Source organism: Pleurodeles waltl, chromosome 7 (genome assembly GCF_031143425.1).
Source record: "Pleurodeles waltl isolate 20211129_DDA chromosome 7, aPleWal1.hap1.20221129, whole genome shotgun sequence".
Lineage (NCBI taxonomy): Eukaryota > Metazoa > Chordata > Amphibia > Caudata > Salamandridae > Pleurodeles > Pleurodeles waltl.
In genome coordinates, this window is record NC_090446.1 from 704,815,951 (window position 1) to 704,841,882 (window position 25,932).

The window sequence follows — 25,932 nt, forward strand, 5'->3', positions numbered from 1 at the left end:
GCTCTTTATGGCGTGGGTGAGTCGGTGGCCCTGCCGCTGGCACCAGCACCGGCGGATTCAGACGCTGTGCTCGCTTTGATGTGAAGTTGTCGCTTGGAAGCAGACATGCTTTTCATTGTACAGCAAATTAGAATCATGCAGGGCTGCGGTGACACTTGAATATTCAGATGTTTGCAAGCTGCAAGGCACTGCCGTCCAAAAAACTTGTACAACTGGTACATGATATTTGTGGGGAAAACGCACCCAACTTGGGTTGAATGTGTGTAAGCGTGTAACCATTGCAGTCTTGTTCGTGAGCCCGGGCATTGTGGTATAGCGCTGTGCACTGCAGTTTTATGTACTTTACTTCCTTGAAATTTCTTGTGTCCACAACAGTAGGTAGTTACCCACGGGCTTGTTTGTCTTGACATCCTATTGTTTTTTCGATACCGTGTGTGACCATTAGCAGTGTTTACAATGTACTAACACTACAGACGAGAGGCTCCTCCCTCGCTGTCAAGTTACTCTTTGAATATACAATCAATCTAAAATTGAGCCGCTCGACCACGTCTCCCTGTCTATGTTGTTACTTAACTTTGCTCATTACCCTAACAAATTTACACTCCTCTTACAAGTGTGGAACTGCCTCGGCATTTTCTACATATTTTGCTGCACCTGCATGGGACATTAGACAAAAATGTTTCCTACGCAGACTAAAGTATCTGTCGTGCTCACACGATCCTTTGGAACATTTGCTTGTCTGATGTCTGGATAAAGACCACGCAGGTTCTAAAGCTCCTCTATTTCTTTGGTTTGTCTCTAAAAGAGAAACGATGTTTCTTAACTAACAGATCGTTTTCCCAGTAGTCAACTGAAAATCAGTTCAAACAGCGTGTTTGCGAATTTAGATGTAGCTCTTGAATTTCCTCAAATAAAATACATTTCATAATTGTATTTGACAATTTCATAATCATATCGGAGAAAAATATTGTCATTTAGTTGGTAGGTCAGTCCAATATTAATTTCACCTGTGTACACCAGACATTGGTCTGCTAAGAATAGGGGTTTAAGTGTGATGAAAAAGGTGGGGGGTCACGAAAGAGGGCGTGTCCAAACAAGTGACAGAATGCTTTGCAAAAGGCGTGACCTACATAATTCAATGCGTGACTTAAAACATGTAGGGCCATATGTACGAACACATTTTCCCATAGACACAGAATGGGTAAAACCCTTTGCTACATCTGGCCCGTAATCTGTTAATCCTGTTCTTCACACAGCCTACTTCCTGAATAGTATTTGGGTACCTGTCCGCTAGCCTTTTGTTACTGCATCTAGGCATATCATGCACAGTAACAGATGTACGTCTAAACACACCAGACCTATCGACCTTGCTATTGCTTGTTATCATATATCCGAGTAACAATGATATTGTTGTGACAAATACAAATTGAAAATGCTTATTTTTTTAAGACTGAGGTCCGTGTAAGGGCTGATGGTCTTAGGAGTGCTGCAGTCACTTCTGTTCTCCCCATCACAACACGTTCCTCTGCAGCCTCTTTGTTAGACACGTACACCCTTTTTCTCTGCACATTTTTCGGAAATCCTCCATCTGCAAATTTCACACCTTTATCTCTTTTCTCTGCCTCCCTCTCTTCTTTTTCGGCATGTACTTCCTTGCATCTCCTACACTTCACCTTCCCCACACTTCCACCTGTACGCACTTCATTTTATGCACCCTTCATTTTCTTTCCACAGCTTTGTACGTCCTTCACACACTTACATATATACTCACAATTACAAGTGGCACGTGTGACCATTGCTTTGTAAATAGGCCAAGGATTCCATTTGCATTTACTCTGAACACCTTTATTACCGCCTGACAGGCACTGTGAGAATCTCACTCTACGTTCAGCCTCAATTCCAAAGCGCTTAATTGTGGCCAGTTACAAACACCCACAACCTGAGCTCACATACAAACCTACAGTTGGCCCAGTGCTCACAGTACGCACAACACATTAATACACGGCATTAAAAAACTACGGAAAGACAATATTCTGGAAAAAGCAATACTCATAAGGATGTGAATTAAGTAAATTGTGCAATCTAAACAGGAGCTACGTCCCTAGTATGGCTTACCTTAATGTTTTGTGCGATCATGAAGATATTTGTTGAAAAGTCGATCAGTTTTTCACCCTTAAAGAACTTATGTATATGCAGGGCCGGACTGGCCTATAGGCTTGTAAATATTTTAGGATTTCTGCTACCCAGACCAAATGACATGGCCTCGTTTTCTTAGCACCTTCGTATTAACAATTTTTTTAACCCTGTTCTAGAGACTTATAGGGCTAAAACAAGCTTGCACAATTGAATTGAATCTTCTCTTATTTGTATATTAAAACCTTTACTGATAACAGAAATTATTATTATATGTATCTCACCTTATGCTCTCTCTCCCTACCAAACATGAACAATAAAACATTAGACAAAACAATTGTGCAGCTGAAATGATTGACCCCCTGTCTTGGAATACAGAATCTATATAGATGTAGTTAAAAGTTGGGGAGGCCTTACAGAAGATCAGACTGGACTTCATATAATTCTTCCAAATTATGTTTTCCATTACTTTATTAATGACTTTCATAAGTTTAGTGAAGCCACTAACTAGCTGGATAGCTGCAGTATTAAAACACAGTGTAATGACATAATTACAGTGACAAGATCCCAGTCTCCAGGAAGATGGTTTAAACTTTAACTTTTACACTGAAGTACTGTGTAGCAGCATATATGTGCAGTAGTGTCTTGTGCATACCCACAGAATCTACATGTCACAGCATTATTCTTGTGCTCCCATATTTGATGAAAACTCCCTGCACCTAATAACCCAAAGCGCAACCTTACTTACTCTCGTGATTTTTAAAGGAATCAATCTTTCCTATATGGTTGTATTTTACCTTAAGAGTTTGGATTTACAATTGAGTTTTTTTAAGCAAATACTGAGTAGGCTAGGTCAAATGATTTGGCAAGCAGCTGTTTCAGAATGTTCCTAAAGTGCAAGTAGGAGTGTGCTGAGTCCCACACTTAGCTCATATTCAGCAAATCTAGTGCTTTAGAAATTGATAAAAACCACGGATTTGGGCTAGGGTTGCGATTAGCTTGCAGTTTTTGCCAAAGATTAGTTTTAAAAAAATTCTTCCTCGAATGTCAACAGAAACAGTAAAAGCACAAACAGCTTTTGAATTAAGGTTTGTTGCAAGAGAGTGAAATTTAAAGGTATCTGTGTTTGGTATTACAATCAGCAGATAGAATAGCGTCCCAGACAAGTTAGATTCTAGTCAGCCGTCCAGTTTACCTATGGAGATATAACAGCCATACATCCGAGAAGGACTACATTTAACTTCATCGACCTCTCACAGAGGTGTCAGATCTACTAGCTACTCTTTTGCTGGGCACAATATTGGAAACGTCAGCAGCTCATCCCTCCTTTAGGAACGAAAGCAAAGGCCTAAATTTAGTTTAGTTCAACACAATAAATCACTTTCCTCTCTGGCTTCTCATTATTCGAAATATGACATTACAATTATATGTTGTCTCCAAATAAACTGTTGGCACTACATTACTTGCCCATAACAGCTTAATTCTTTGAAGTACATCAGCCGTTTGATCTGGTAAAATAGTTTCTTTGGCATGTTTTGGAGTATTGATACTGCATTGCCAGCTAAATTAAGACGCATCCCCGGCCGTTATATTGGTCCAGCAAAGTGCCATGAATTGGCGCATTTATCATTTGTTATTGCAAAAAGTGTTTGTACTTTTTTGTTACAAGCGCACTTTAGAAAATGCGCCGCAGTTATGCTCCCTCATCTGTTTGCATGGACACTCATTACCAGCTTTTCGTTGGTGTTAACGGGGGTTTAAAAAGGCACTAAGGGCCAGATGTAGCAAAGGGTTTTTCCCATTCTGTGTCAATGGGAAAATGTGTTCGTACATATGGCCCTAAATCCTGGCAATGACCTTTGGAATGATTAAGTAAATGGGATACTGAATCGAAAAACAGGGGGAATTAATATGTTTGCAGCAGTAGACCACGTGCTGACTTGTTCGGCTGATATTTACTAATGCAAGGTGACGTGTTTTCCGATTGGGATTCACCACACCCCCCTTTGCCCTTCAAAACTCCCCCACGGAAGCGCCTTAATCGTCTCCCGAGCGTGCGGGCACCCCCAGCCCTTGCATTACTGATTCTTGCCTCGGTGTGCACCGTGCTAGAAAGCAAGCCTGCAGAAGTAGGGTTGTCGGTCTTCGGTGAGTCAGAGGTCACACCTAGCACGCGAAGCATTTCCTGTATCGAAGCCTCGAGACATTCATAGCGCCCGCGATGCCGCTCTGCCGTGAACACTGCCACGCCAACCTCTCACAGGAAAGAATGCATCGGAAAATAAAATCCCCGATGATGTACATCCGCCGCGCCTCGCAGCCTCTTATCAGTGGATTGCACCCAAGTGTCGAGGCTCAAGCTTAAGCTCAGTGAAAGCGCATTTTTAGAAACCCTTTGCCCCTGCAATAGTTCAAAGGAACGCCGAATGAAGTGTAGGTCTTCTCGACTTCCGTTATCACATTGTGCCGCTATAAGAAGAATTTGCAGGGGATTAGCTCCAGTCCTAGCCTCTACCTGTCCGTTGTAATACTTTGATGCTTCCCCTTGTGAAACAAAATAAGGCATTTGGAATCGCGCGCCCCTGCCCGACCTCTTGTATTAGTACACAATGACTGAGGGCGGTACACATGAGCCAAGGGCCTGATTAGATTAGGTTGGGATTACTTCACCTCCCGGGGCAGGAGGAGGAAATGTTGCCCTTTTTAGGATAGAGATTTTGAATCCAGGAGTCTTGTACGAAGGAAGTTATTTTGGAGGAGTCTAGCATCTGCATCCTGGGTGTTAAACGTGGACACACTTGGGGAGATTCAAGCCACCTGATGATTTTTGTGCACAGTCTGGGTTAGAAGAACGTGTAGCTGCCGGCCTGCCCACATAAAAAATACTTTATTGAACAGGGGAGTAAGGGTTCCACTTAATTCCTCTGGAAAAGTGATTGGCGCTCTTGACACTATTGTACTTGCTAGGATAGCCTTTGGGATGTTTTAACCCTGAAAAGGCCCGATTCATCGTACGTGTTTGTGCACACGTGCCTGATAATGTAATACATTACCTTCCCCGGCCTTCGAGTGCCCTTGTGTGCTTGCTGGCCCTCGTACACCACTCCCCTCTGTAGTTTCTCTATTAGTGGTTAGAACGAGACCTGCACCGTCTCGGTTGTCACGTGGGGCTTTTCGCTTTCTCTTTGCGTAGCTATCACTTTATTACAGTGTTTTACCTCCGGTGATGCAGGGCCCTCTCCTCACTAACCAGAATGGCATCGTAGCAGTACTTAAAGGAGTCAGCTTATCATCCTCCCAGCGCCCACTCTCCCCACTTCAGTTGATAGTATAGCCGAGCCCCCTTTTACAGGAAGCCGTATGTTTCAGTTGCACACCAGCGTTTAGGAGGCCAGAAAGGTGAGGTCTGTTGTTACAACATACCTTCACAGGCATTCTGTACGTAGTGGAGCTGCATACCTTCAGCTGCCTTTTCAGTCACTGGATTCCCTAGTTCACACCGTATTTTCATCAATTGTGGCTCTAAAATGGAACTAATTAGGTCAAAGGGTGACCACTCACTTGCTCTGTCTCCTTCTCAAAGTTTACCTTGTTGGCGAATTGCTTGCTCTAGTACTTGAAGTCCCAGTTGTAGCCACATCTTCCCCATTTGGTTCCTCAGCATGATCCAGGACAAACAGCTGCATCTCCTTATACCTCTTATTTTATCTGCCCAAAAACTGGCAGTGCCCAGAAGCGTGGTAATGCCAGTGAGCTTCCTAAGAGCACGACCTCCTTGCCAGCTGGCATCACATGCCGTGTACTCTTTGTGGCTAGAGCAGTTCTGCATGTAGAGGGCCTCATCTCCAGATGGCCACCGACCTGGGCACCCCGCGAGGTTAACTTAATATATTGGGCCTGCTAGATGAGTTTGAAAGCATTCTGGTGCTCTCCTCTTTCCGCGGGTTGATTTCCTGCGTCATTTTGCCCTTTCATATTGGATGGAGTTTCTGAAGCATCTTCGTGGTCAAATCAATAAAAACAACTTTTGGAATTATGAGACGTAACAGAACGTCTGTAATTAACTCTGTTTATTTTAGATCTTGAAACTAGTAACATATTTAAACTGAACTCCTTGTTGCTAAAACAACAACCCCTTCGGTTACTGTGGATTGAGTTCTATGTATTTGAGTAACTGGTACTGGTCTATACATTTTTGTGTAAAGCATTTTAAACCTGCACCTTTCTGCTTAAGTAAATTATGTGACCCCTGGCAAGTTATGGTATGTGACACTCTGCTCTCTTATTTGCGAAAGATTTGACGCGCTTAACTGGGAAATCACCATCACGTTGTGCATGATAGCTGATTTCAAAATCTTTTGGTTTTTTTTAAACAACTAAATTTCCTGTCAGAAAAATAGACTAGGTACAATATAATACCGTCATAGCACCTGTTTTGCTCTATTTGATTTTGTACATTTGTGCTCGGTTTAAGGAATAATCCTAACCTAATTTTAGTGTTATCGAGCAGTGCCTCCGAAGTTTACGACAAAGGCTGCGCACTGGCAGTAGTGGAATGAAGTCCGCCAGGAGAATGGCAGTCCTGGGTAGCTTCTAATTGATCTCAGACTTTTGTTGAAATGTGAATAAACTTGTAATACTATAATTCGCCCGCCTTGAGTAAGGGGGGGGGGGGGGGGGGGGCGAGCCAACTCCCAGTTCTCGCTGGGCCATTTCAGTTTGCGAGGAATCTCACTATGGTATTTACGGCCTAGTTCAAAGCGAAAACTGGTTTAACTGGCGAGGCCGCGTTTTTTCACAAACGCAGACGTGGTGTGCTTGTTTATGTGGCATGGCTTGAATGTTGATGCGGCTGTAGATAAGTGCCTCTGAAAAATGTGTTAGGCAGCCTACTTTTCAGCTCTTGAAGGGTATTGTGTTACTCTGTGCCTTTTGCAAGTGTTCGAGACTGCTAATGTTTGTAACTTTGTTTCTGTTGTAACGAAGCCTGTTTTTACCTATTGTAAAGTGCTCGAGCACCTTTGGGAATTGTCCGCGTTATAGTAAAATGCATAAATAAATATATTTGGAAAAGAAAATTAATGGAACAGACCAGACCCTTTTAAAATAGTCTAGCCACTCGAGTCAAGGGCCTGGAAATAGTTGGTATTGTAGTTGGTTTTGGAAGTAGCCACTCGGTTTACCCTGCTGCAGCCCATTTAGAGTCCTCATTGATTGAAGGGCCAAAGCTTTGAGAATTCAGTTCAGTATGGCGGTGCAGGTCTTAAAAACCATCTCGGCTCCTCTAGCTCCTTGTTAGAATAGTTGTACGTTTTTAGTGGCTCAATAGATTTAGGTAGTTAAGAAATTCTTAACTTGTTGACACCTGCATTTCAGAACAATCAATAATTCCATTACATCTGTTTTTTAGGGTCGGTCGTGCGAGGGCACGCCCTTGCGTCTCGTATGCGAGACACTGTTGTGTTCAGTTCGTCGCTCACGATTTGTTGGTTTGCGTGGCACTCTTCTTTCAAGCCTCGTAATTCCTCAAGGCATGTCTGGCATCATTTCTGTTGTTCTGTGTGGAGCAGGGATCAAGCACTAATTGATTTAATCTTAGAGTGCCCGTCTACTTCTCCCTACGTGATCGAGGTACTATTTTGTTCTAACTTCCAGTGCCATGCAAACAGAAGGCTTGTGACTGGCAAAAACGTGCCCAACAGGATAAACAAAATTTCAAAGTTTTATTTTTTAAAGCTAACTTGTTAAGTCTTCATTTCTCGGACTCCATATATATATATATATATATATATATATATTTTTTTTTTGCTCATGGGCGGTGTTGCCAAAAAATGACAAGTAAATTGTTCGAAATATGTTAGACCTATTGCATTGCAAATGCTTGTTAATTGTGAGACAGATTAGTGTATCACCTTCAGTGATGTTTTGAAGGGTTATGCTTGTGTATGTTAGTAGAAAGGCTGTGTACGCAATAGTGCACAGTTTTGAGTTCTTTTTATGTGGTCATTCTCCATTTAAATACATATTGCATTTGTGCTTGACTGTTTTCTCAGAATCCTAACGACACTTTTGATGAGTATTTTTCAAGCTATAAAGAAACCCTTCCAAACATTTACAGACTTCTACAGGCTCTGTTTCAGCTGTTTGTGTATATTTGCCATATAACAGCTGCTGCCTGCATTTTGTTCATGATTTTCATTTTTTAAACCTGCATGGAAACATGAACTTTTTTCTACATAATAATCCCAGAATGCTGTGCAGGAGGGTTGAAATATGGGCGGAGGATGATTTGGCATCCTAGGTTTGGCAATGTTGCAGAGTTTTCCACCTACACCTATAAATCACTCTACAAGGTAGAGACAGTGACCAAGACCCTGGATCTGGATGGCGACTATATCTGAATTATGGACAACTGAAATGAAAATCCACCTGATGCCTTACTAGGGACTTTGTTTCCACCTGACCCCGTGGACTAGATGGGACTCTTCGGGGCCCGTGACGCTGGCCCTCTAATGCTTTCTGAGCTCTATTTCAGGGAAGATCTGGACTCCACTGCTGCCTCAAATGTCCTGCAAGACAGTCAGGAGACCCTGAGGCTTAGAAGCATGGGCATGAAGGGTTCTGCTGGATGGGAGCAAAAGGTCTGCTCAGAAAGCTACCACCAGCAGATAAGGAGCACCAGGAGAGAAGACTGGCATAGGGAGCCACTAAAACCAGGTTCCTAGAAAGTGTACTCTTTAGAGGCCAGGGGGTCTGTTGAAAGTGCTCCATGTGGCCAGAGCTCGCCACCAGGAGCAAAATGAGCCCAAGATTGAGGAAGTCAGCCTATGGGTGCTCATATTTTGTACTTTTAAATATTATCTATTTTAATCTCCCAACAACAAGAAACAGCATGTGGTGCTTAGCCATAATCCTGCAATATATCCCAAAAGTGAGCTAGTGCCAGGAGGTCTGCGCAACTCTGTTTATTATCCCCCTGGAAGAGGGCGTGCATGGTGTCTCCGTAAGGAGACAAAAGAGGCCTTGCCAGGACAGCCTAACATTCATTTCTTCCTCAGGGACCCCATCCCCCAAGGCAAGAACATTGAGGAGAAGGGGAGTGGTGCTACCTTACTGCCTCCTGCTTCTCCCGACTAGGGCCATTGGGGAAAACACAGAATCGGAGCATGCGATGGGAGCTGGCAAGGCAGCGTGGGCTCCTTGCGCTGCACCAACATTCCCAAAGGCTGTGGGCACACTATTGAAAACAACAAAGGAAAACACAGGTGGAGCAGAATTGACTAAGAACAGTGTGAGAGGCCCACTGTTCTAATATTCACTGCACCGGCAAGAGAGAGGGGAGCTTTTTACATAAGTCTTTCTTCTTGTGGTACCCCAAGGAGAGGCAGGGGCACCACCAACGATATTTGAAGTGTTGGGTGGGGGCTGCAGTTGTTGCAGCAGTCCCACAGGAGTGTGGAAAGCAAATCAACCCTATGTCTTCTTGGTCATAGGATTCATGACTTGGGAAGAGACTTTACCTTTTCAAGTACTTCTGGAGCTTTGCTGTACAGCCTGGGAGTGTTGGGACCGCTAGTGGTTGGTCCTGTGGCTGCAGTTTCTGTGGCTTTGTAGCATAAAGAATGACTCAGACCTGTTATTTAGATTTGAAATGCTTTACTTAAAGTGTTTTATTGACCATGATCGAGATACATTGCAATGTTAATATTGATAGTAATGATTGCATTTAAATATGTTTTTTTGATTCCACTAGTTTTAATAGGGATTCCCAGACTTTTCATTATTGTTTTTTAACTAATGTGACCATGCATCGACAAAGCCAGTATTATTATAAGGCCTGCCTTATATTTTAATGTGGCGACCCCCTTGACCAAGCTAATAGGCTTGCTATATATGATAATATGGTGACCCCCCTGACAAAGCCAATAAGCTTACCTTATGTTTTAATGTGGTCACCCCACTACCAAGGTAATAGGCTTGCTTTATGTACCGATCTGGGGTTCCCGTTAATAAAGATAATAGCCCTGCTTTATTTAAAATGACATATTAAATTGCTGTGTATTATCTGATATAGGTAGAGAGGTATAGTGATTGAGAGGGCATGACTCACTAGTTGTTAAATGTAATTTGAGAATGTCACTAAAAGTGTTTTCATCTACCTGCTTTATATATTTGTAAATTAATGCATAGTATTTAGTAGTGTATGTGTAATGAATGTACTTGTTTTTTTTTCTCTAAAGAAAAAGGACTGACTAGACAATCATTCATTGAGGTGTTGTGTGCCAGTGAACGGCACTAGTCCAGGCTACCTCGCCTGAGTAGTCCTTAGAATACTCTGCTTCTCCACCCAGAGAGAGTCAAGTGCCACAATGGGGCACTTGGTTCCCAGTAAGGAGACAATTGTGGTCCTATTTCTTGTGAAGGTCTTGCATACTTCACAGCTAATAACCCAACTTCTTACTTTGGTGTAGACTCTGGCCACAGTTGCTTACAGCTGTGATACCGGATTGGTTTATTTGTAGAAGAGGATTTGCTTTCACTTGTGTGCATCAAATACTCTGAGTAGCAGCTCCTTACAAAGCAAGGTGATTGTGATTCAGTTCACACAGTTGTCTTAGCCACCAAAAGCATCAGTAAATGTTCTCCGTGCATTACTCATAAAAGTGTTCCTATTTAAAATTAGTGAAACACAATTCTTGTTTCCACCAATGGATTTAGGAATACTAGGCAAGATTGACATTTCATTTTGGAAGATATCACATTTTTCAGCCATCACTGCTTGCCACATTGTGTATGGTCATGCTTTGTTTTTGCTTTATTTTGATTTCTTAATCTGAAAAGAGCACACATTATAAGAAACTACTGTGTTGCCAGGACAAAGTTAGACATCGTTCATAGACAATACATGTAGATGGGCTCCAGCACAATAGGAACTTGCCATAGGCCGTGCTTGGCTTATGCTGATTGGTAACCTCGCAATTTTGCTTATTTTGTTGGTATTACTGCCACTTTGTGACTCCTAAAGTTTTTTGCAGGAGGCAGATCATAGGTTTTTTCAAAATAGTGATAGATAGTCATGATGTGTTTTTTTGTTGCTGACTTATGAGCCTCTTAATGGGTTGTCATGGTACATAGTTAAATCCTTCCCCACTGGCAGAGTTGTGAGAAGTTCACAATTTTGTGAAGTGACAGAATTTGGCACAATTACACTGTTGTGCATAGGCTTAGGCCCAAAAGAAGTCTAGGGGAGGATTTGTCTTTTTTAAAGTAGGATTGAGATGTTTTCTTGCCTGTCTTGACCTTGAGCAAAGTTGGCCTACTTTGTAAAAACTACATAACCGCATCACAGAATGCCTGACTTTGCGTTTTGATTTGGCTATAGTTCTGGAAAAGCGGATCACAAGAAGGCTGCTCAAGAGGACGAGCACTAGTAATATACTCAAGTTCCATTATGCAGAAAACGAGATAAACACATGGATCGTATTCTTGAAGCTGATTGGGGGAGGTAGTGTAACCAAATTCAGTAAGCATTGTCAAAACCAGTAGGTCTGGGTTTAATCTGCTAATCATGCATATAGTGTTAGCCTGCTAGAGTGAGGTATCTAACCGGAGCGGACACAGAGAGCTATAATTGTGAAATTGCCATTCGTGCCATTCAGTGCAAATACTCAAGTGGTTACACCCGGGAAACATCACTTACCATGCAGTGAATACAACGAAATGCATTTACCGCGATGCATTTACAGTGCATATGCGTTTACCATGCATGGCTTTACCACATATGCCTTTACCACGAATATACCTTCACCATGCATGCCTTTACAACAAATCTTGTTGGAAAGGAATGAATGGTAAAGGTGTATGCGTGGTAAAGGTTTTAAAGGTAAATACAGGTAAGTATTAAGTGGGTTGAATGATCGATCTATCTATCTAGTGTTTAGGGTGGGTAACAGTTATTGGTGGTAATTGCATTTTTAAGTTTTAGGGTGGGTATGGGGTAAGGGGTGTTTAGGTTTTAGGGTGGGTATGGTTTTTTGGGTGGTAAGGTAATTTTTACAGTTTAGGGTAGGTAGGGTTTCATGCGTGATAATGGCATGCATTTTATTTACCGTGTTGTAAAGACGTGTTATTCCATCATACATCTGTTATACCCAAACAGCCAATAGAATTGGGTGAGAGAATACTCCACTGGGCTGAGCTGACTGACCAATACTCAAGCTAATGGCTGAAGAAGCCTAGCTAAAGAAAGACAGTGGTTGAAAGAAACGGGCTCCTATACCACACTGCACTGTATACTGTTAGCAGTAAGTCTGTTTTGACATCTGTTCTTTCAAATCCCAGCCCTAAAAAGGTCTAGGACTGAAACGTAGGAGTGGTATTTGTGTAAGGGCAAAGAAGGAGTTGGGAAACGAGTCATAGTGTGCAGAGTAGTGGTAGTCGGGGATTGTGCTGCCTAGATTTGCCATTTGGTCCCTATTTGGGGGCATCTCTGTATTTGGAGGATTTTTGATGGAATAGCCTAGCCCTAGATCATGGCATGTGGAACACAGTGCAGAGTTGGACCTTCAACGATCCACATTAAAGCACATTTTACTGGAGTTATGTACAATACACATCTAAATTATAATTGTTACAAAATACGTTTTTATGAGAAGCACAATATAAGTCTTACAGATAGGTTTATGCCTCATTTGCTGGGTAAATTCACACCTTTTGTCCTGATGCTGTTCACTATGCTGTCTGTCTTAGCAACCGTGTGTGTTTTCGTCGTCCATTGCCATCTTTGTTTCCTAACTCCTTCCTTCTCCTGTTCTTAAAAGTGATGCTGTCCTAAGCCATGTAAACTTTAATGCCTTTCAAATATAACCTCTACACTGGCCACTATGCCTGTAGTATTACCCAAAAGTATAAAGCCTGTTAACTTTGTCTTTTTGTGCAGTGGATTTTACTGGCACTTTGCCTGGATTATGGGGCCTGTAGATGCTCTTACTTTTCACAATGTCTGAGTTGTATCGTTTGACTATCAAGCCACATTAAATATAACAAATGTCAAAGTATGTGATGGAAGTACGTGAACATATATTTTTGTAATGCTAGGGATGTGATAACTTGTTTAGTTAGAATTTTTTCTAGCTCTTCACACGATCCTGAGATCACCTGAAAGCGCTAAGTAGCGCAGTGCTTGAGTGTTTATAGAAAGTAGACCACTAGGGAGCCAAACGCCAAGTACCAGATGGCAAACGTGAGAACGTAGCCACGTGGATGGGAAGTCTTCCCGAAACCACTAATATTTTATCACACAGAGTTGTAGCGCATTGTGGCTAGCTGGCTTTCTGCACCAGGCTCGTAGAAGGAAACAGAATAAGGAAAGAGTATAATTTGTAGGGGATTAAATATCGGGACTCTGCTAAAAGGATCCAGGAAAGACCATAACCTCTCGGAGGCAGAGTCTACCTCCTCCTTTTCCTGACCCGACTTGAGTGTTTAGAGTCAGATTCATCTTACAGCCTCTCTGTAATTCTCACTTGCATGTACCTGTTGTCTACATTTGAGGAGGGAGTTGGAAAGCGAAAATCCTGGGGGGAGGGGGGGGTGGGGGGGGGGTGCAGCCACTTATTTCCCTAGGTGCTTGGCATTCTGGGAGGACAGAGGGGTATTAGGGTTCCAGCAGGTGCTTCAGACTTCATAAGTGTCTCAAAAGATGGCCTGAGGTCTCCCGGAGCCTAGTAGGGCTTTACTGGGCCTTGAGTGCCCAAGGGCTCATTGAAACTGCCTAGCTGGCTGCTTCGGCGAAAGCGTGTTTGCTTTTAACTGGTAAAGGCTGGAGCTCACGCTTTGTTTTAGGATTTCGAGACAGCATCAACAGACAGATTTGCATTATATGGACCTTATGCCTAGCTTCCTGCTGCACAAAAAGTGAGAGCCTCGCTATGTATATAATACAGAGCAAGATACTCTGTTGACTTGACAAGCCAGGCAAGTCTAAAGTGAGGTGCATGGGGTGATTTAAGTAGTACATAAATTCCAGTTTTGTACATTGCTGCTTTTTTGTGTTGCATTGCATCTGGTTACATTCTGTAACAGTGTGCAGCTACCCACTCTTAACCATGTTGGGCATAAATCCCACACCCTGAAGCAGTTAAGTACACACAGCGATGTGCAGATAGAGCCCCGTGCCAGCCTCTGCTTTCATATTGGGCCCTACTCATCGCTTTGCACTGTTTCTGTTGGCTGTTGAGCACACGTCAGGCCCACCTTTGACTTTTCTAGGTCCTAGAGGAATAAGAATTTAAATACCGAATGATGCAAGATTGTGGCATAGTGGGCCTTATAGAGACATTCGGAATAGTTTCAGGATATTGACCTGGGCTTGGTGTTGGGTTTCGCTTCAATAGGGGTGAATCTTTGTGTTAGACAACTATATTAGCCAGGTGTGAAGGTGGAAATTACAGGTAGATCAATGAACACCACAGCACTAAACACTGTTCTGTCATGAGCAGGATTCCAAAACATTATCAAACTAATCTTAAAAAGCCACGCAACAGTGTGTCTGGAAGTAGATCTCTGGGCTAAAAGACTCTTCATGACGCGATGTAACTTCTGACACGTCTGGAGCCTGACGTGTAGAGCAGTGGTTCTTAACGCTGTGACTTCTGAGGTCAAACCCACCCCCCCCAGTTATTCATTATTGCAACTCGGGGACCCCCACTGAATCATTATTGGATTCTGGGGACACCTAATAGGTCATTACTGGAAGACGGGGACCCTTACCGAAAACTTTCAATTATTTGAACTGTAAAGCAATGCACAAAAAAATACAAAACAAGCATTCAGCGAACAAGTACACAAATGATGACATTTTATTTGATTCACAAATAAATCTAAAAAAACAACATTTTAATAGGAAGATTAGACTGTTTCTAAATACGATTGAGGCCACTAATTGTTCACACTATATCCTGTTTCATGCACTTGCACTGCTCCCATGCATACAGCTCACTATACTAAATTAACTTTTAGCCGCTGATTTCAAATTCCTTTAAATTTACAGAATGCTTTAAAATTTTGAATTGTACGTTTTACTTCATCATTTATATTCACTTATTAATCTGTTAATTATCTAAGTAGTTGAGGACCCCCTGAATATGCTTTGCAGACCCCAGGGATCTCCGGATCCCAGGTTAAGATCCATTGGTGTAGGATGATTCAGTTTTCCTGTTTGGGATAGTCTACTTTCAACTGTTCAGATGTTTTACCGTAAGAGTGGATCAAATCATTTGCAGATTAGCATGACCATGCCATCTAAAAAGTAGTCTGGCATTTACTGCTGGGATCTGTCCCCTTCAAAGGACCTAGAGGATTGTGTGCCATCTATTGTATTCCCGTGTGGAATTGGTAGAGAAGTCCAGTTTGAATTTCAAGGCCCAGCCTGGACGCAGAAAATTGCATGACCCTTGAATGCTTAATTTGGGCCAACGCCTGATGAGGATGAGCTCTGGCAAAGCAAAACAAAAATTGGTAAAGCCAACAGGTCTTGCCTTTTCAAGAGCTGTTGACTTTGCCAGTGTGGTTTTGCCAATGCGTTTTAGCCACGTTGTACCCCAGTGTGGGTTCTGTTCAGCATGGCTTAATTTTAGTGTTGTAGTGTGGAGTGGCATAGAATAGAGAGAGTAGTGTTGTAGAATGGAGTGGCGTGGCGTAGAGTGGAGGGGAGTGGCGTAAAGTGGAGGGGCATAGAATGAATGACATAGAGTAATGTAGAGTTCAGTATGCATGTTGTGGTAGCATGCTGCCATTACAGACAAAACATTTTCAATTGAAGTTACAATTACATTTGCATAGACATACTTTTACTGCTGAAACTATACAGCATACAAACAATAATGTGTGAAAATCTGGCATTACTTCGTGCACTGATTTTGTTCTAATGGCATGAAAATATTTTTTCCGTCCCACTTAAGAATTACAAAAAATGTGCTTTCATAACTCCTGATATATTCCAAAATATTTCTACAGTTCATTTACTGGCATTTTACTTGTGTTGTGTGCCAGCAGATTGAAAGCAACCAAATGTTAGTTACAAAACCCATGTTATCAGAGGGCGAAATTATTCGTAGGGAAGCTTTCAGTATGTCCCCAATATGTCTTTGCAAGCAGACAGATACGCTGTCTGGTAGGAATCAACCTAAAAATGGAAATTGAACTAGGGCAGATGGAGCCCTCTATTTCTGCTGGAGGATAAAACAAAAATGTTAGTTTACCTGCCACATGCTGGAGATAGAGCACAGTGTCACCGTGGAGGGCGCCTTTTCAACACAGGGATGACTCAACATCGTAGATAATGTTGTTTACTCTTGGTTTACCAGAATCCAAGATACTATTTCATCCGAATAGAATGAATACGTTATTTACGATTCCTTTCAAATGTATTACTTAAGTGATTTAGGGGATGTTCATGTAACTCTTTAGGAAATTATTAAGTACCGAATACTATTTGAAATGCTTCAGACAACCCCTTTAGTTACATTGGCCTCACCGCTTGTGGAGGCTTTTTTTATAGGCTTCTTGGGCCTCATCTCTTGCAGCATTTGATCCTTTACTTCCTGCTCAGCACTGAATTGTAACTGGTGTGTGTTCGAAGCACTGATTAACTTAGTTTGGCCCAAATCAATGCACTATTTTCTGAAGTAAATTGGTCGGGCCTCTTTTTTTTATTTATGTATTTTTTAACGTTGTTTTTAGGCCCATTTCTCTTAGCCTAATAGGCTGCAGCACAGCGAACCCGTTCAAGTTTATCAAGCAGGAAAAGTTTTTGCTGAACTGTTTGTTGACCGGGGCAGTCCTTGGAGTTCACTGGTGCAAGTTGGTGCTTAGAAATGGTTCCCGCCAGCAGTACCTTTTCACATTCCCTCCCGTGTCCCTGCATGCTTTTCTGACCACCTCTGCTGGTTTTAGAGGGTTGTGTGTCCTCTGTAAGGAGAGGTAGTCTCGCAGCGTCTTGGGGGACACTGGGGGCGCAAACAAAGCGTGAGGGCTTGAACAAACTGTGCACTAGCCCACCCCATAACTAGACACACTAACCTCATTGTTAAGCCTTTGCACGTATCTTCCGACGCGTGCCTCGGTATACCCAGCTAAAAAGCAGATTATTATTCTGTTATTTGGGCCTGTGCCGCGTCAGGGCAGAGTTAAACAGGAATCACTTGTAAAATCGGCAAGAAGGCGACCAGTGTTCCTCTCACTATGAATTAACTTGTGTATTTGAAGGACGGAGCAGACGTGCCGAAGTCCTACTTACCAGGTCGCGCCCTCCAGTCGGATTGGGCCCCAGCCGCTCCTGCGGCAGATCTGTTAACACGAGCTTTTCTCTACTCTCCACCCGACAATTACAACACACATTAACAAGGCAGAAAATGTGCAGGTAATCTAAGTGGGGATTTGCCTTAATGGGAGGGAGCGTTTAGGTATGAAAGTGTAATCCTTAGTAATTGAGCCGAGGTGAGGCTCTAACATGAAACGTGGTAAACTTGAAGGGCAGAAGGTCATCTTAATCTTTCCTCCCACTACACAAAAGGTTACAGTAATCTCGTTCTCATCACACACCTTTTTTGTAATAAAAAGAGATCTTTTGTTTCTCTTGCAAGAGGCCCTGTGGGTCCTATGTTATAATTCATGGTGTAAAATGCCCGGCAGTCCAATCATGCAGAGACACTGTATCGTGTTACCCAACATTGCACCCACCAAACAGCAGAAGAACATAGAGGTTGTGGAACTAAGTGTGCTCATGTTTGAAGTTGTCATTTCCGACGCCTCTTCCATCCTTCCATTGAGCTTGAGTAATGTGGCCCAGACCATTTACTAAACACGCATTGTTAAAGATGGTGGGACTCACTTTTTTAATTCGACCCATTGGATTTGCTAATTCAGTTTGTCAATGTTTTGCAGCATCGACAAAAAAGGTGCAGTGTTAAGTTACTTCATTTAGTAGGAACCTTCAGTTTCCTTTCATTTCTTTATTGTCCGATATTAGATAGGCTAATAATCAAAAAAATCAGATTATAAGTGTGCAAAAGCACTTGATGTAGTAGAGCGTCCTGCAACAAATAGCAGCTGGAAGCCCCTTGAAAAGAAAAAAATGGTGCCAAATTTATAAATGCCTGCCTTGCAAGGGGTCGGAGAGCAGTGGAGGCAGGCAGAACTAATGGGGGAGGAATAAAATAGAGCGTGGTGGGGAGGAGGGGCAAAGCAGCGCACAAGGGAAACAGCAACATGGAGTGTGGGTTAGTAACGGATGAGGGAGGGCAGCACACCAGAGAGAGAGCAACATTGGCCATGGGTGTAAGGAGAGGAGCACAAGAGTGTGAGCAGCACAGCTTGAAAACTCATGCTCACACTTGGAGTGCCGAAAGAAAAATACAAATATTGGTTTCCGAAATGTGAGCAGTGGAAGGATACAAGCCATCCAGGCAAAAGGATGGTAAAGAGATTATGTTCCAGGGGAAGGACAGACTCAAGAGGGGGATGGCAAGTCTTCAGATAAGAGTGACAATGAACCATTGAGCCAACAAATGCTAAGCCGTGGGTGGGCTGGTACTCCACTGTAATTTTTTGTTGAACCCACAAAAGGCTATTTGAAAGTAGACAGCGCTGATAGATGAGATCTCAAAAAGCAATTTATTAATGAAAGATGACTAGGACAGTTGTTTATTTGCTCTGCTGCCTAAAACTAGGAAACCTGCGGTCTACTTGTTTGATGTGATCTTTTGAGGTTAAATAACTTGAGTATCATTAAACTTCATAATCAGGATCTTTTATGTGTGCAATACTATTGGTTTGCTGTTTTTATAGCTACATAAAATATATATTTTTTAAAGTAGAGGTTTTAGGCCATTTTTTAGGGTCAAGCCTGCTAGCGCATGCTTCTCACTTGCAACACTCTGTTGTGTCCAGTAAAGGGCTTGGAGCTGCCCGTCTGTTGCTTACTATTTGTTGGTTTGCATGGCACTTTTCTTTACAGCCTCATAATTCCTTACTCTGGGCCTGGCATCATTTTCCTTCCTCTGTGTGTCGCAGGGACCAAGCACTGATTGATTCAACTTAATCAGTGCCGGTCTGCTGTGCCCGACGTGATTGAGGTACTGTTTTGTTCTTTTTAACTTCTAGTGCCCTGCAAACAGAAGTCTTGTGACTGGCAAAAACGTGCTCAGCAGGACAAACAAAATTGCAAACGTTACTTTTTTAAAAAAAAAATTATACTTAACTTTCTTTTATTTTGCCAAGTCTCCTTTTCTCACTTTGCACTCATGTTTTCTTTTGTTTTTGCTTGTGGGCGCTGTTCTCAAAACTATGACTAACATCTCCTTCTAAATATTGTACAGCAACATTGTTTCTTTATTATGTATAATTTCTGAAATGGTGCTTTAACGTATAATTGTGCAGTACACCCCAATCCACCCCACTACAGTCCACACCACACCAATCACTCACCTCCAGAAAATCCACTCAAACCTAACCCACCCCAATCTAATCTGCCCCACTCCAGTTTGACTCGCTCTAATCCAGTCCACCTACATCACCCTAATCCACACCCCTCCAATGCAACCCACTTTAATCCACTCCGTTCCAGTCCCCATTAATACACCCTACTCCAGTCCAATCCACCCCACTCAGAACCACTTTAGTCCAACCCACACCAATCCAGTCCACCCCACACCAATCCAGTCCATCCAAACACACACCAGTCCACTCCCATCCACTCCACCCCACTCCAGTTCAGCCCAATCTATCACACTCAATCCAATGCACTCCGCATCCATCATGCAATCCAATCCATTTAACGCAATCAATCACACTCAATCCAGTTCATCCCTCTCAATCCAATCCACTTCACTCTAATCCGATCCACCCCAATCCATTTCACTCTTTGCCAATCCAATCCACCTCACCCCACTCCAGTCCAACCCACTCCTGTCCAATCCACCCACCCCACCCCATTTCACTCCAATCCAGTCCACCCCCTCCAGTCCACCCCACATAATTTCAAGTAACTCAACCCTATCCACTCAACCCTATCCACTCCACTCCAATACACCCCACTTTACCCCAATCCACTCCACCCTAGTTCAGTCTATTACACTCCAGTCCAGGCCATCCAATCCACCCCACTACCATCCACCTCCCCCAATCTTCCCGCCCATCCTAGTCAACCCCACTCCAGTCCAGTCTATCCACCACCTCTGTACAATCCACCCCACTCCAATCCAACACACCCCACCCACTCCAATCCACCCCACTGCAGCCAACCACACCCTAATCCAATCCAGCACTTCAATCCACCCCACCATATCCCAGTTCAGCCCACCGACTCCAGGCAAGTCTATCTAGCCCACCTCACTCTAATCTAGCCCACCCAACTCTAATCTAGCCCACCCAACTCTAATCTAATCCACTCCACTCCAATCCCCCTCTTCAATTAGCCCCACACCAGTACAATCCACTCCACTCCTCTCCAGTACAATCCACTCTGCCCCTCTCCAGTACAGTCCACCCCACTCCAGTACAATCCAGTGAACCCAGTCCACCCTACCCCAGCCCAATAACTCAAATCCAAACCACCCACCCCAAATCCAATCTAATACACCCCACTGGAATCCACTTCACTCAGTCCAATCCTCACCACTACCTCAGTCTACTCCAACCCACTCCACCCTATTCAACCAAACTCCACGAAACTCTGCCACTGAATTCTACTCCCCTCTACAACACCCCACTCCCCCCTACTCCACTCTACGGCACTCCACACCACTAACTTTTAGCCATGCTGAACAGCAGCCAGACTGGTGTACAACATGGCAAAACTTTTCCAAAGCCAATAGCTCTTGTATAGGCGAGACCTATTGGCTTTGCCAGTTCTTTGTCTGTTTTATGTACATCCTTGTTCTAGAGTGTTTTATTGTACACCTGTCTGTGTTATCCGAGGTTTCACTATGATGATGGGTGTTTATGCATCTTTTCTTTTGAAAATGACTTTAGGTGTTTGTAAAGATTTAACAATACATTTTGTATTTTTTTACATAAGGAATGTGTGCCTTTTCGTGTGTAATGAGTAGGGATGTCCGTTAGGTAGTATTTATGGGCATAGTCGTTCTTCTAATGCTTAATCCATGCTGGTGACGACTGAGAGACAAAAATGAATGCCATTTGAAAGAGTTCCTAACTCGAGGTTTCCTGTGTGTCACAGCTGTGCCACCTTAAAGATAAGTTATTTCTGAGCATGATCAACACGTGCCATCTCTGGCCACAACCAGCTCATTCTGAAGATACGAAACTCGGCCAGAAGGCCTCAAACCACACACGACTACAAACAGAGGGGGGTTTTAAGACAGTTGCTGCTCTTTGTGCCCTAGCCCAGTGTACCAGTTAAAGAAAGGGTTGCTTCATGTCCTCAAAGCTCTTAAAACATTTTGTGATCATCAGACAGAAAACATTTTAACCTCGCAACAATTTCTGACATCAGAATGCCAATAAATGACATGAACTCTTAATAGATAAGTTGCAAAAGGAAAACCATTTTTAAAGGGTGGTGGGCAAATAGGAAAATGGCACTCCAGGCATTTCTTCATGGAGGTGGGTCTCGGCAGAAGGTGAGTGCGGTCTCCTGGGCCTTTAAATGTGTCCGTTTCGGCGGTTCCCAGCGTGGCCCTTGAGCGGACTCCCCTGTCCCACCCATACCCCGCTCACCCTCCCACCACCTGGGTACCTGTGGTGTGCGGTATGAAGTACATCAGCAAAGATGCAGCAATGGCTGCCGAATGATGCCTGCTGATGGATCTCCATGAGACACCACCGCATTGGGGTTCATATCGTCCTCGATTATAACGCACGGGAATATCGATTTACCATTTATACATCATGTGATAATGCATAATTTATATGCTACACTTTGAAATATGTTTGCGTTTTGTGGAAAAGGAAAAACAGCCTATTTTGCGGTGCTAATTAAATGATGATGACTGATGACACTGGGTGAACAGCTCTGCAGGCTTGGGAATCTACCCAGCGTTAGCAGTGCTTATTATAACTAATAACGAAAATAAATAACCCCACTTGGCGGATTTCCAGCCATAAGTGTTGCATGGCAAAGATAACTGTAAATTCGAATTCACTTTCATTTATGTTATAACGTCTGGCTTTTCATCTGGTAGATGTCTTGTAAATGACATTGAACAACTATGCGAACTGTTTTCCTTTTTGTATCCGGAAGTGATTAATTTGGGCAATGGAATTCTCACCCATCAAGCATTCTTGACTTCCTCATCTGGAGGTCACATAAAAGGAAATTGCATTTCTTCCCACCCAAAGCTTTACTTTTTCTAGGGATTTTCCCTCCCCAGGTTAAATTCCAGTTCCCAGATGTTGGCTATATTTTGGGATAGTAACCATAGTACTTAATTATGGGAATCGAAACAATGCTGGGACCTAGACTTTTGTAGTTCACGTAAAACTTTTTGCACCAAAGTAACGTTCCAAAATCGGCAAAAAACTACTAGTATTCTGATGAACTATTCTGTGGTTGTTAACATTACAGCTCTCAACATCGAAACATCGTCTCTTTTTATGCGGGCAGCAATACTGGAGCACACCACACTCTCCCAATTGTTGAATTAATGTGAATGTTTCCATGTATTTTTTCATTTCTTTATCTATTGGTTTGATATTTTCCAGACTTGGTATGAAATGATGATATCAGTTGTAACTGTTGAATATATTACTGACTTGTTGATGAGCCCATTTGGTAACATTTAATAAGTGAGGATGTCAGGAGAGCGATTTTTCTTTCTTTGTGCTCTTTTAGCAAATAAAAGAAAGTATTTGTTATTTGTAGGATGTTTTAAATGTAGTACATTTTGTGTATGTTATTTTTAAATATAATTAGAGAATTCGTGTTGTTTTAACCTTTCTGCAGCCCTGATGAAGTTTCAGGAATTGTGACGAAATGCGTTGGCTGTTGGGTTTTCTAATCTGCAACACAAATAAAGATAGCAAGAAGCATCAATCAGTTGACTATCATGAGGCAGTTTGGACCAAGAGAAGGAGCACCTCTAAGTGCAGGCCTCGGGAAATCATAAAATGTTTATTAGACCTGCAGGTCGAGTAATTTAAATAATCTACTCGACCTAACCGTAATGCACTTGACCTGTAAACGGGTCTCAAATTGTGTGACCCTCACATATGATTGCACCTTAAAATATGTGAGCTCAGCATTTCTGCTGTACAAAAAACCTCTTTTGTTTGATTAAGTAGACTAAAGTTTGCTGCATGGATCACAAGAATCTAGCACACATACCCATGAGGTCTAGCCCACATAACCTAGGACTTCTTTTAGTTTACTAACAACATTGCCATCAGGGCAGGAATGTTTCTCAGTTTGTTTAAACACTCAATATTAATAAGTTTATTACTAAACCATGAGTGGGTAACATATTTTCATCTACACACAGTAACTTTCCAAGAAATATCCCAAAACCTCTCCACTAACTTGCAGCTTTACTGATAAAACTATATAGTGTATTAACAAACTGAGAAAATAAGGTTTCAGAAAACATATCCTTTGCACATCAACATGTAAAGTATTCTGATTTGTTTTCATCCTATCAAAATATTTTTTCCATCACAGAGAAATATAAAAAGGCTGTAAAGGCTCTGTTCACTGCAGGGGCGGGGGATGGAAACGCTTTTTCCGCCCGCCGGCCGGCCCTGTGGTGACCGCATAATAGGGCTGCGGGGTCATGACCGCACTGGTGGTTTCCGGCGGGATGAGTTCGACGGGCGGATTGCGCCACCTGCTAAACTCATAATGAGGGCCTAAGTCATGAGAAAAATAGTGGTAAATTGTCAAATCACTTATAGTTGGCTTAGGACTGCTTTGCTAAGTACTGAAATAATTTAAGGACTGTATGTCTAACCCAACCACCAAATGGTGAGCTCTGTGGTTTCTTTCCTAATTACCTACAGCTTTCGAAAGCACCTCCGATATCTCAGTGCAGTTTATTTCCCAAGTCAGCCACACATCGACCGGGATCCCCATCATCCGGCTTCTTTTTGCTTCTGTACTTTTGCCTGTTTGTAATCGGCATTCGCTCGTATGAAACCATAGAATTGCACTAAGAAATACTGAAGGTTGCGGGCTTGCTCACGGACTTGATGAACAGGCTTTACTTAAGTATGCTTGTCATAATGTAATTGCAACACTGGGCCAGTCTCTGCAGCATTGCTCATATCCTCTTCTTTCTCCTTCTGTTTCTTTCTTCTGGCTTCCTTTTTCGGGAGCGCTTGTCAAAGCATATCTTTACCAGCAGATTTATCAGTAACCTTGTATATTTTCATACCTGCAGTTGACAGTAATCTACAGCCGCTGCTCTTCATTTTATTCGATATTACGCCTCTTTTCTCTGTTTAAATGTTTCTGAGTTAAAGCATTGCTTAATTCAAAGTTCTGCTATTTAAATACAGTTTACCATCCATTAAAGTCAATCTGCTCCAGAGCCACTGTGTTACTGTATTGGGTAATGCCAATGAACCCAGACAGCGAGGAAGGATGCCCTGAAATCATGACATTTTATGAATTCCTGAATTGTTCCTAACGTTTGTATGGCCCTTCCAAAAATGTTCTGTTATAACTAACCCTAGCACATCAGGTGGGGTGTTATGCCATTTCAGAGTCTGAAGTCCAGCAGCATTTTTGCCCAAATAAACTTTTAGAGTTCCTTGTAGAGAGTGACTAAACAAAACATCTTGGTTAATGTGATCTTGAACTTCGAATAAGAAAGTTAAGGAGTACACATATTATACACATAGGCAGTGGCATAATAAAGGCCCCAACAGCTCCCACGGTGTGGGGGGGGGGTGGCCTGGGCCCCATCCCCCCTCCCCCCCTCCACCTCCCCCCACCCCCCTCAGCACAGTCCCTGGCCTGAGAGCTCCTGAGTTATTTCAGAGGGAGGCCTCGCCATGTCCTTTGCTGGGGGTTAAGGGGGACTCAGGTTTCAGTACGCCGCTGCACATGGGGGTTAGATCCATTAGTCTGCACATTGTTCAGTCACTCATTCATTCCCTTAATAGTTGTACTTTTTAAATTGACAACACAGATGTATGGACTAAATTTCTAAGATTTCCATTTTGATCAAGCCATTCACATTTAGTTTGTGCTAATTTACTCTTTTGAACATGTATCTTCCATATTTAAAACTCTATATTCTATTAGTTTACTGTTGCATACTGTATTATAACATCTATGTAGCACTTGCTACGCCTGTGTGGGGCGATTAAGCACTTGCCTACTTTGGTAGCTCACTAAATCGTGTATGGTGGTAAGTTTGTTATTATTTTGATCCTGTGTGGGAAGTGTTTCCGTGTCACGCGTGAGGACCACCGATGTACAGTTATCGTGAAGTGAGATGCAGCGCTAGCAGTGGGATGGATGAAAAAGTGTGACCAATAGGCACCCACTTTATGGGTTTCAGTAGTCTTGTAGCTGTGAGCAGCTCTGCAGGTCCCTTGAGGTGTATCTCATGTTCATAGTCCACCTAGCAAGTTACTGCAGTGGGTTGTCAAGACATTTACTGATGCTTCTGTTTAGTAGGTTAAGTTAATAGGAGTTAGCTGTGGTTCTCTAATTGGTGGGGGAGGTGAGTATGTGAAACCATGTATTGGTTGATGATTTTAATGGATAAGGCTTATATGATTGGGTACTGTTAGAATGCAGGGCATGACTTTTAAAGCCGAGGTTGTGAACTTTGA

General features: G+C 42.7%; 1 protein-coding gene across 1 annotated transcript in view; it reads left to right on the forward strand.

Annotated features, from left to right (window-relative positions):
* The window catches only part of SEPTIN8 (septin 8), a 273,057-nt gene that overhangs the window by 1,097 nt on the left and 246,028 nt on the right, over positions 1 to 25,932 (forward strand). The gene's annotated exons all lie outside the window — the stretch shown is intronic.